Source organism: Saimiri boliviensis, chromosome 7, assembly GCF_048565385.1.
Source record: "Saimiri boliviensis isolate mSaiBol1 chromosome 7, mSaiBol1.pri, whole genome shotgun sequence".
NCBI lineage: Eukaryota > Metazoa > Chordata > Mammalia > Primates > Cebidae > Saimiri > Saimiri boliviensis.
Genome location: NC_133455.1, coordinates 44,789,937 through 44,800,101, shown reverse-complemented (window position 1 = coordinate 44,800,101; position 10,165 = coordinate 44,789,937). Strand labels below are relative to the sequence as shown.

The 10,165-nt window shown below is 37.4% G+C and overlaps 1 pseudogene; it reads left to right on the top strand.

Moving 5' to 3' along the window:
* The first annotated feature begins 4,461 nt into the window (after positions 1 to 4,461).
* LOC101044830 (small ribosomal subunit protein eS4, X isoform-like) lies at positions 4,462 to 5,301 on the top strand (annotated as a pseudogene).
* The last annotated feature ends 4,864 nt before the right edge of the window (positions 5,302 to 10,165 follow it).

Sequence of the window (10,165 nt, the reverse complement as noted above, 5' to 3'; positions counted from 1 at the left end):
ATTTATTTTAGCTCTCTGTTTGGTTGGTAAATCTTTCTCCATCCCTTGTTTGGAGTCTTTGTGTATCCTTGAATGTGAGATGGATCTGGATGCAGCATACTGATGGGTTTTAATTTTTTATTCAAATTGCCTGTCTTTGGATTGGGGGATTTAGTCAATTTAAATTTAGAATTAATAATAATATATGTGAGTTTAATACTGCCATTAGCTGGCTATTTTGTCCATTAGTTGATGTAAATTCTTCATTATATTGATGCTCTTTTTGATAATTTTTTTAGAAAGGCTGGTACTGTTTGTTCCTTTCTATGTGTAGTGGTTCTTTCAGAAGCTCTTGTAAAGCAGGCCTGGTGGGGATGAAATCTCTGAGTGCTTGCTTATTCACAAAAAACTTTATTTTTCCTTCACTTGTGAAGCTTAATTTGGCTGGATGTGAAATTCTGGGTTGAAAGTTCTTTTCTTTAAGGATGTTGAATATTGGCCCCCACTCTCTTCTGGCCTGTAGGGTTTCTGCTGAGAGATCTGCTGTAAGTCTGATAGGCTTCCCTTTGTGGGTAACCTGACCTTTCTCTCTGGCTGCCCTTAGTATTTTCTCCTTCATTTCAACCCTGGTGAATCTGACGATTATGTGCCTTGGAGTTGCTCTTCTTGAGGAATATCTCTGTGGTGTTCTCTGTATTACCTGGAGTTGAAAATTATCCTGCCTTACTAGGATAATTTAATTTTAATTTATTTTTATGTTTATTTATTTTTGAGAGGGAGTCTCACTCTGTCACCCAGGCTGGAGAGCCAGTGGCATGACCTTGGACTACAACATCTGCCTCCTGGGTTCAAGTGATTCTCCTGCCTCAGCCTCCCAAGTAGCTGAGATTACAGGCTCCAACCACCACACCATTCTCATTTTTGTATTTTTAGTAGAGACAGGGTTTCATCATGTTGGTCAAGCTGGTCTCAAACTTCTGACTACAAATGATTCACCCACCTCAACCTCTAAAAGTGCTGGGATTTCAGGCGTGAGCCACTGTGCCTGACCTCTACCCTAATTTTTTAACTCTTTTAAAAATTCTTTCTTTTTTTTTTTTTTTTTTTTTTTTTTTGAGACGGAGTTTCGCTCTTGTTACCCAGGCTGGAGTGCAATGGCGTGATCTCAGCTCACCGCAACCTCCGCCTCCTGGGTTCAAGCAATTCTCCTGCCTCAGCCTCCCGAGTAGCTGGGACTACAGGCACATGCCACCATGCCCAGCTAATTTTTTGTATTTTTAGTAGAGACGGAGTTTCACCATGTTGACCAGGATGGTCTCGATCTCTCGACCTCATGATCCACCCGCCTTGGCCTCCCAAAGTGCTGGGATTACAGGCTTGAGCCACCGCGCCTGGCTTTTCAAAAATTCTTTCTTTAGCCTTTCCTTTATTTTCCCCCAAAGCCAAATGTAGAGACTACCACACCAAAATTTAAGACTGAAATCTCAAGAAGGAATTAAAATAACACCACTTACTGTTACAAACATATGATCAACAGAAGTAGATGACTCACAGACAAGTACAGTCAACGTAGCCACAGGACTGTGCTTCATGGATTAGGGAGACAGAGTTAAACAAAATAGTTTTGGATGCAGAGTCACAAGACTGTGTCCTGATCCAGTCCAGTGGCCCACTAATTTCCTTAGTGCAAAGTGGAATGCTTAATAAATACAAGGCTGCTGAAATGCATTTTCTTTTATCCTTACCCAGATCAGTCCTTGGCGATGCATATAAAATACCTTTAATCTATCCATTTTCCTCATAATAGAGTTATAAAATAGTAAAGAATAAATTTTAAAAGCTGGGATGGGATACATTTACCTTCTTCATAAGGAAATTCCCCTGAGAAGAAAAGAAGCAGCAGGGGACACAGGCAGTTTACACTTCTTGTCAAGTGAACCTCTGGGTAAATAGGCCATTAATATATATTAGGAAGAAGAGATTTTATCTCTGAAATGCCCTTATACTTCATAAATATCCCTGATATCACTGGATAAAGATTATCTACAGTAAATAGGACCCAGGATCTAGGAGGCATACCTGCCTGAGGGATGTCATGTAAGCTCTGCAATTCCCTGGGGTAGAGAGTAAAGATGTTTTTTAATTGCAGCATTCCCGCCGTGTGAGGAGACAGGCAACCACACTTAAAGACCTCATCTGTTCTGGGCCAGGGGACATGTCCAATGTTGAAAGGAAGGATTGCGAGAAACATACTTGATGTTCCAAACCTCCCTCTGCTTTCTCTGAGCCTTTTCAGATCCTTCATCCTCATAATTGTGTAGCAGATATTGATACCAGGTTAGATCTCTGAGTCCCTTGAATCCAATTTGGCAATGCAGTACTCCATATAAGTGCATAAATATTTCAGAACTACCGTATCAGTAGCAATAATAGCAACCATAAAGAACTCAATCATCATTTCCTCGGAGGGAAGACTCTGACTTCACAAGTATTTTGACATAATACTCATAATCGTGAATGTGTCCTTTGTTTCCATCATGCTCCATATTAAGTAGTGCAACTGTGCTATAATTAACAAAGAAGTCCCCCAAATTTTGTAGTTTCAGGAACAGGAAATACATTTCCTTTTCTCATAAAAGTCTCTGAGAGGTGTTTCCTGTGGGAATAGGGAGGTGAGGTCTGCTCCAAATGCTTATTTCAGGACTCAACTTACGGAGGCTCTGCCATCTTCAAAATATGTGGCTTCCAGATTCACCCTGGGGCTTGTGATCCTGTTCAGCCAGAAAGGAGAGAGAGCACGGAGGAGCAATTTGAGGTATTTTACGTGCCAAGCCCAGAAGGGCATCCATCACTCTGGTCACTTGCTTGGCCTCAAGCTTAGTCACATGGCTTCACCTAACTGCAAAAGAGGCTATTAAATGTAGTCTAGCTTTATTCTAAGAAAGAAAGGGGAAATCAATTTCAGAGGACAGCTAACCATCCCTGCCACAGGCCCCAGAAGGGACTGATCCTTTTCTGAAGTTATAAAACAAATAATCAGACCCTTAAGAGAGGTCAGGCCAAGAATTTCTTGACAAGTCTCTATTTTATATCAAAGGTAATATTAAATAACAGTCACATATTTACTTCACTGTTTTCTTAGCCCTCTGCTAATGAGGTTTTTTTTCATTTGTTTAAATGGCTGAGGAGTACAAACGTCTCCCCAACCCCATTCATCTTAGAAAAATGAGAGATATAGCAATAGCCATTTTCTACAGATACTACATGGCAGCTGCAGTCAAATAAAAAATATATCCTCAGTTCTTCTAATACCTGACTCTGTCTTTTATAAACAGGTTGATGAGTAGGGATAATGATATAGGAGAAGCAAGTCTCAAAAGTGGGACTTAACTCAGGGGGTTCTTGGCTTTCAGCAGGAAAGAATTCAAGGGCAAGCCAGTGCTGTTAATCAGCAATCTTTTTTGAATGTTACTGTCCTTTGCAGGGTGGGGCTAGTTCATAGGCAGTGCGCCCAGAGTTGGCAACATATGGGCTGTCGGCAACGGTATTTATTCCCACTTATACCTACTTTCAGTTACATGGAAATTAAGGGGCAAGATAATGTAAATTGATGGGTGGATTATTCAGAAATTTTTAGGAAAGGGGAAGTAACTTCTGGGTCATTGCCACTGAAAGGGGTGGTAACTTCCATGTTGCTGCCATGGCATTTGTAAACTGGCTTAGTTAGCACTGGGCGGGAGCGTCTTATGCTAATGGACAATAACTGCAGCTAGGGATATTTTTTATTGCCATCTGCTGGTTCCTGCCAGTTTCTTCACTTCATCCTGTTGGAACCAAGAAATAAGTCCTGTCTATCCTCTACCTCAATAAGATCCAAGAACAACCTCTTTTTTATACTCAAGGTAGTGGCATAGTTTATATTCTCTAATGGAAAAATATGTAACTAGAAAGTAGCAAAGATAAATTCTAACCAGAGAGAGATATAGAAATTTAAAAGAAGGTGACTCATTCCTATTTTATCCTTTTGTTGTAACATGTACAAATTATTTCTTAAGATGTAAATTTGGAGCCCGTGGTACCTAACTCCAGGAACAATGGTGACTATTTTTAATGTTGAAGGAGAAGGAAGAGCTATCACAAGGCGAAGACCCAAAAGGCTTCTCAGCACATGAGTAGGATCTTCCAAGGACCTCTTGGGATCCAGAAGGGATCACATCTCTCAGTTATATGTTATAGCTCCATGTAGCTTTCTTTATGACAACCACAAACATATTATTTTTTTGGTTATTTAATTCGTGTCTTTCACTCCTTCTCAAAAATAAGCTTCATGAGAGCATTGTTTTGGCTTATCATTTAATCCTCAGTTTCTAGCACAAAACTTGGCATGTAATAGAAATGCAATAATAGTTGGTAAATAAATAAATTTCAAAAAATGATAATAATAGTTAACATTTATTGACTCTTTCTGTGCATACAGCAACCATGGGTTATGGTCCCAAGAAGCTTCTAACATGGGTTGCAGCTTAAACATTGGATTGTGGATAAACTGACTAGTATGTTTGTTCCTTGTACATCTACTGGTCCTTATAAGCTGAAAGAATCTCTCCCCATCATCATTTTTCTTAAGGAAGAGCCTTACATATGTCCTCACTGGAGACAAAGTAAAGAAGATTTACATGCAGTGATTCATTAAGATCAATGGTGAGGTCTGAACTCATATAACCTATCCTGCTAGATTCATGAATGTCATCAGCATTGACAAGACTGAAGAGAATTTTTGTCTGTTGTATGACACCAAAGGTCATTTTGCTGTTCATCGTATTACACCTGAGGAGATCAAGCACAAGTTGTGCAAAGTGAGAAAAATATTTGTGGTCACAAAAGGAATGCTTCATCTGGTGATTCAAGATGCTCACACCATCCGTTACTTGGATCCACTCATCAAGGTAAATGACACCATTCAAATTGATTTGGAGACTGGCAAGATTACAGATTTCATTAAGTTCAACACTGGTAACCTGTCAATACAGGTGTCCTGTGACTGTGAATGCTACCTTGAGAAGAATTGATGTGATTACGAACAGAAAGAGACATTCTGGATCTTTTGACGTGGTTAATGCGAAAGAAGCCAGTGGCAACAGCTTTGCCACCCAGCTCTCAAATATTTTCGTTTTTGACAAAGGCAACAAACCATGGATTTCTCTTCCCCAGTGAAAAGTTGTCCACCTCACCATTGCTGAAGAGAGACAAGACAGATGGCCAAGCAAAGCAGTGGGTGAAATGGTCTCCAGACATGTTAGAAAGATCCTAGTACTTAATTAAGGTTAATACAGCATGAATAAAAAAAATTATTGAAACTTTCCTACATATCAGACACTGTGATGAGCAGTTCACATATAGCCAAACAATAAGACAGATGCCTCATTTTCCTCTTTATTTAGGTGATGAGATAGCCTGGGTAATTGTCCAAGGTCACTCAACTAGAAAGGTACAAAGTTGGAGAGGTTCCAAAGTTAGTCTTGATTATTCTGGGCACATCCTCTATCCACTCTGCTCTTTGTTCTTCTTGTTTTTAATCTCATCTTATTGGTTGAGTAGTCCCTCTTCTACCGTATAGCACATTATATAAAAGACTAATGGTCGGATTTCACAAATAGTATTCACATTGAGAAAAGTGATTTCAAGTTGTAGTGAAGCTTTCTTACCTTCAATCCCGAGGAGTGAGGATCAACCTACCTGACATTTTCTCTAAAAACCTAAGGCCAGAGACACATTGTAGAAAACTGGCACAAGGAACTTTTGACAAAGGAAGGACATATGACTGTGTCCATAAGTATTAACACCTAAGTATAAAGAGTGAAAACAAAATTCTGAAACCAAGAACCACTCTAAAAGGGGAACACTGGGAAGGTCTACTCTCTCCTGTGATTTGTTTACCAGGCTCAGTGTTTGTAAAACTATGGTCATCCCAGGCCTAATTATACTTACATTATAGATTTTTTAATGTTTTAATAACATTTTGTGACAGGGTTTTTCAAACTTTAGTAGTATTGACATTTGAGACTGGATAACTCTGTTGTGGAGGATGGGCACTGTCCTATGCATTGTAAGATGTTTAACAGAAACCTTTAGCCACTAGATGCCAGTAACAGTCCACTAATTGAGTTAAATGCTTCCAAACATTGTCAAATATTCCCTAGGGAAGCAAAATTGTTTCTGGTTAAGAACAAATGCATCTGAAGAAATTTATACCACTTTTTTTTTTTTTGAGAAGGAGTCTCCCTCTGTCACGCAAGGTGGAGGGTAGTGGCACCATCTCAGCTCACTGCAACCTCCACCTCCCAGGTACCAGCAATTCTCGTGCCTCAGCTTCCTGAGTAGCTGAGATTACAGGTGTCCACCCCGACTCCCAGCTAATTTTTGTATTTTACTAGACAGGTTTCATCATGTTGGTCAAGCTGGTCCTGACCTCAAATGATCCACCCACCTCAGCCTCCCAAAGTGCTGAGATTACAGATGTGAGCCACCACACCCAGCATATACCAATTTATATAATTAATATTTTCTTTCACAAAATCAGAAAAGACATCATCAAACTTTAAGTTTGTGACAGTTACCACTCCTGCTGGCATCTGAGGTGAAGTCTAGCTGAAGAATGCTCAACAACAGACAATAGCTCTAAAGTTCAGCACTGTCTACTTCTTCCCAATTGATTCATAAGTGTTCATGAGTGAGACCTTCTCTCTATGAGGCAATGGTGACAAAGCCTTCTTTCTAGATGGAAGGATAAATGTGTGCAAGAGGAAAATTCTTGAAAGGCACCCTGGCCTGAATTCATCTTTCTTTTACTCTAATAAGCTGTGTTTGCTCAATAAATAATTATTGAATTACTGGATCTATGAAAGAACTATCTAGAGGCTCTCAAAAGATGTTCTCAGGACTATATTTGCACAAGACATGAACATGTGTTATTCAGGAAAATAGAAGGGTCAGTAGTTAACTAATTTTTATTTCATTTTGGGAAAAACAAAGCTAAACTTTTCTTCACTTTACAGCTTCTCAGAATCTAAGACGGATTACAGTGGAATCTGCAGCTCTAAGAGATGGCATTCATATGTGGAAAATCTAAAATAATTTGACAATAAACTTTTTTGATATTATAATTTTCAAGATCATTGTTTCACCTTGGAAACACATTTTCAATACTTTTGAATACATTTGAATATTTAAATATAAGCAGCAATTTTGATAATCACTTGACATGGAAATTTACAAAGATTAAATATTTCAAAAGATTAAAATATAGCAAATTAATGAAAATGTACTAATATACTCACTCTCTGATGGGAAACCACGATCATCATAGCTAAGAATGTGATTCTAGTATATAATAATTTTATTATTTTTAACTATCTCTTTCCTATTACCATTATTACCATTCTTCTTCTCTGTTCCATCATTGTTAAAATTAATACAAATCAGCTTGCAGCTTCTGGTCTGGCATGTAAGGAACTCAAAAGTCGCCACTCCATTCTAAAAACAATTAAATAACTGCATAAATTTAACAAAACAAAGATCTAGAGAATAGCAAGCAGGATAAATACCAAAACACATACATGTAAGCATATGTATTAGTTTCTTTTCACACTGCTATGAACAACTACTTGAGACTAGGTAATTTATAAAGAAAAGTTTAATCAACTCACAGTTCCACATGGCTGGGGAGGCCTCAGAAAACTTATGATCATGGTGGAAGGTGAGGGGTAAGCAAGACATACCTTACATGGCAACAGGAGACAGAGAGTATAAGGGGGAAAGCCCCACACACTTTTAAACCATCAGATCTCATGAGAACTCATGCATTATCATGAGAACAGCGTGGGGGAAACCACCCCCATGATCTAGTCACCTCCCACCAGGTCCCTCCCACTATACATGGGGATTACAATTCAAGATGAGATTTGGGTGGGGAGACAGAGCCAAACTATATCAGCATATTATATTCAAACTTCAGATTGTCAAAAAAAAAATTAAAAGAAGCCAAAGGAAAAAACATCTTCCCTGTAGAGAAGAAGCAAAAAGAATTACATCTGAATTCTTCTTGCAACCTATGCAAGGAAGAAAACGGAAATAAATTTTGTACCCTGTGAAATTATGCTTCGAAAGTAAAGCAGAAATAAAGATTGTCTTAGACAAACAAAAACCAAGGGAATTTGTTGCCAATAGAACTGCCTCACAGAAATGCTAAAAGAAGTTATGTAGAGAGAAGACAAATGATATAGATCAACAACTCTCATCTACATAAACAAATGGAGAAAACAGAAAAAGAATAAGTAAAAGTAAAAAAAAAAACTCTTATTTTTCTAATTCTAAATTGATATAATAGAAAAGCACTTGTTCAAATTACAACAGCAACAATGTATTTCATTATGTATCTTTAGCCTTCTGAATGTGTGGGTAGAAAGATACATCATGTTAACACTTAACAAAAGAAAATGAGACTAACCATATTAATTTCAGTCACAGCAGAGATCAGTATCAGGAAATCTATCAGGAATTCAGAAGCATATTATGTTATAATAAAGAAGTCAATATCCCAGGAAGACATAACTATCCTCAATGGGTGTGTACCTAACTAGAGCTTCAGATTAAATGAGGTAAAAACTGATATAATTGCAAGAAGAAATAGAAAAATACACTATCATAGTTGGAGATTTTTAACAGCCTTCTATCACAAATGGGCAGTTCCACCAGGTAGAAAATCAGTAAGGTCAAAGTTGAACTCAACAGCACCATCAATCAACTGAATATTATTGAGATCTGTAAACTACTTCACCCAATAATAGGAGATTACATATTCGTCTCAAGCTCACATGGAACTGCAACCAAATAGGATTTATCTCAGGTATTCAAGGCTAGTTTAACAGTTGAAAATCAGCTAACATAATTAACATCACCAACTGGGTAAAGAAGAAAAATCACATAACTCTATCAATAGATGTAAAAAAAAAATTTGACAAAATCCAGCACCCATTCATGATAAAAACTGTCAACAAACTAGAAAGCGAGAGGAATTTCCTCAACTTGATAAAGAAAACCTACAAAAATACTCACAGCTAACATCATATTTAATGGTATGACTTGAAAATGTCCTGATAAAATCAAGGAAAAGATAAGTGTTCCCTCTCACCACTGCTTTTCAATATCAGACTGGAAATTTTAGCTAATTCAATGAAACAGGAAAAAAGATATAAAAGGTATACAGATTGGTAAGGAAGAAATAGAATCCTTTTGGTTCACTGATGACATAATTATCTATATACAAAATTGAAAAATTCAACAACAGAAAATAATCCTATTAGAACTAATAAGTGATTATAGCAAGGTTGTAGGATTCGAGGTTAATATACTAAAGTTATTTTTTTAATATAAACCAGCAATGAACAAGTGGGATTTGAAATTAAACCATATGACCATTTATTTACATTATCACTCAAAATATAAAGACATGAGTATAAACCTAACAAAATATATATAAGGATTATATAAGAAAACTACAAAACCTTAATAAAAGTTAGCAAGGAATAATGAAATAAATGGAGAAATATTCCATGTTCCTGGATAGGAAGGCTAAATGTCATCAAGTTGTCCATTCTCAAATATATCTGTAGGTTCAATGCAATCTCATAATAATTTCAGCAAGTTATTTTGTTGATACCAACAAACTGATTTTAAAATTTATATGCAGAGACAAAAGACCCAGATAGCTGACTCAATATTGAAGGAGAAGAAAGTTAGATGACTGACTCTACTGCACTTCAAGACTTATGATAAAGCTACAGTAACCAAGACAGTGTAACACTGGTGAAAACAATAGACAATAGATCAATGGAACAGAATATACAGAAATAGACCCAAGTAAATACAGTTAATTGAACTTTGACAAAGAAGTAAAGGCAATACAATGGAGAAAAAAAATAGTCCTTTTTTTCTTTTTTTTCTATTATAGTTTAAGTTCTGGTATACCTGTGCAGAATGTGCAGGTTTGTTGCACAGATACATGCGCGCCATGGTGGTTTGCTGCATCCATCACCCTATCACCTACATTAGGTATTTTTCCTAATGCTATCCCTCCCCTGTCCTCCCATCCTGTGGTATGCCACCCCTAGCCTCCATCCCCAACAAG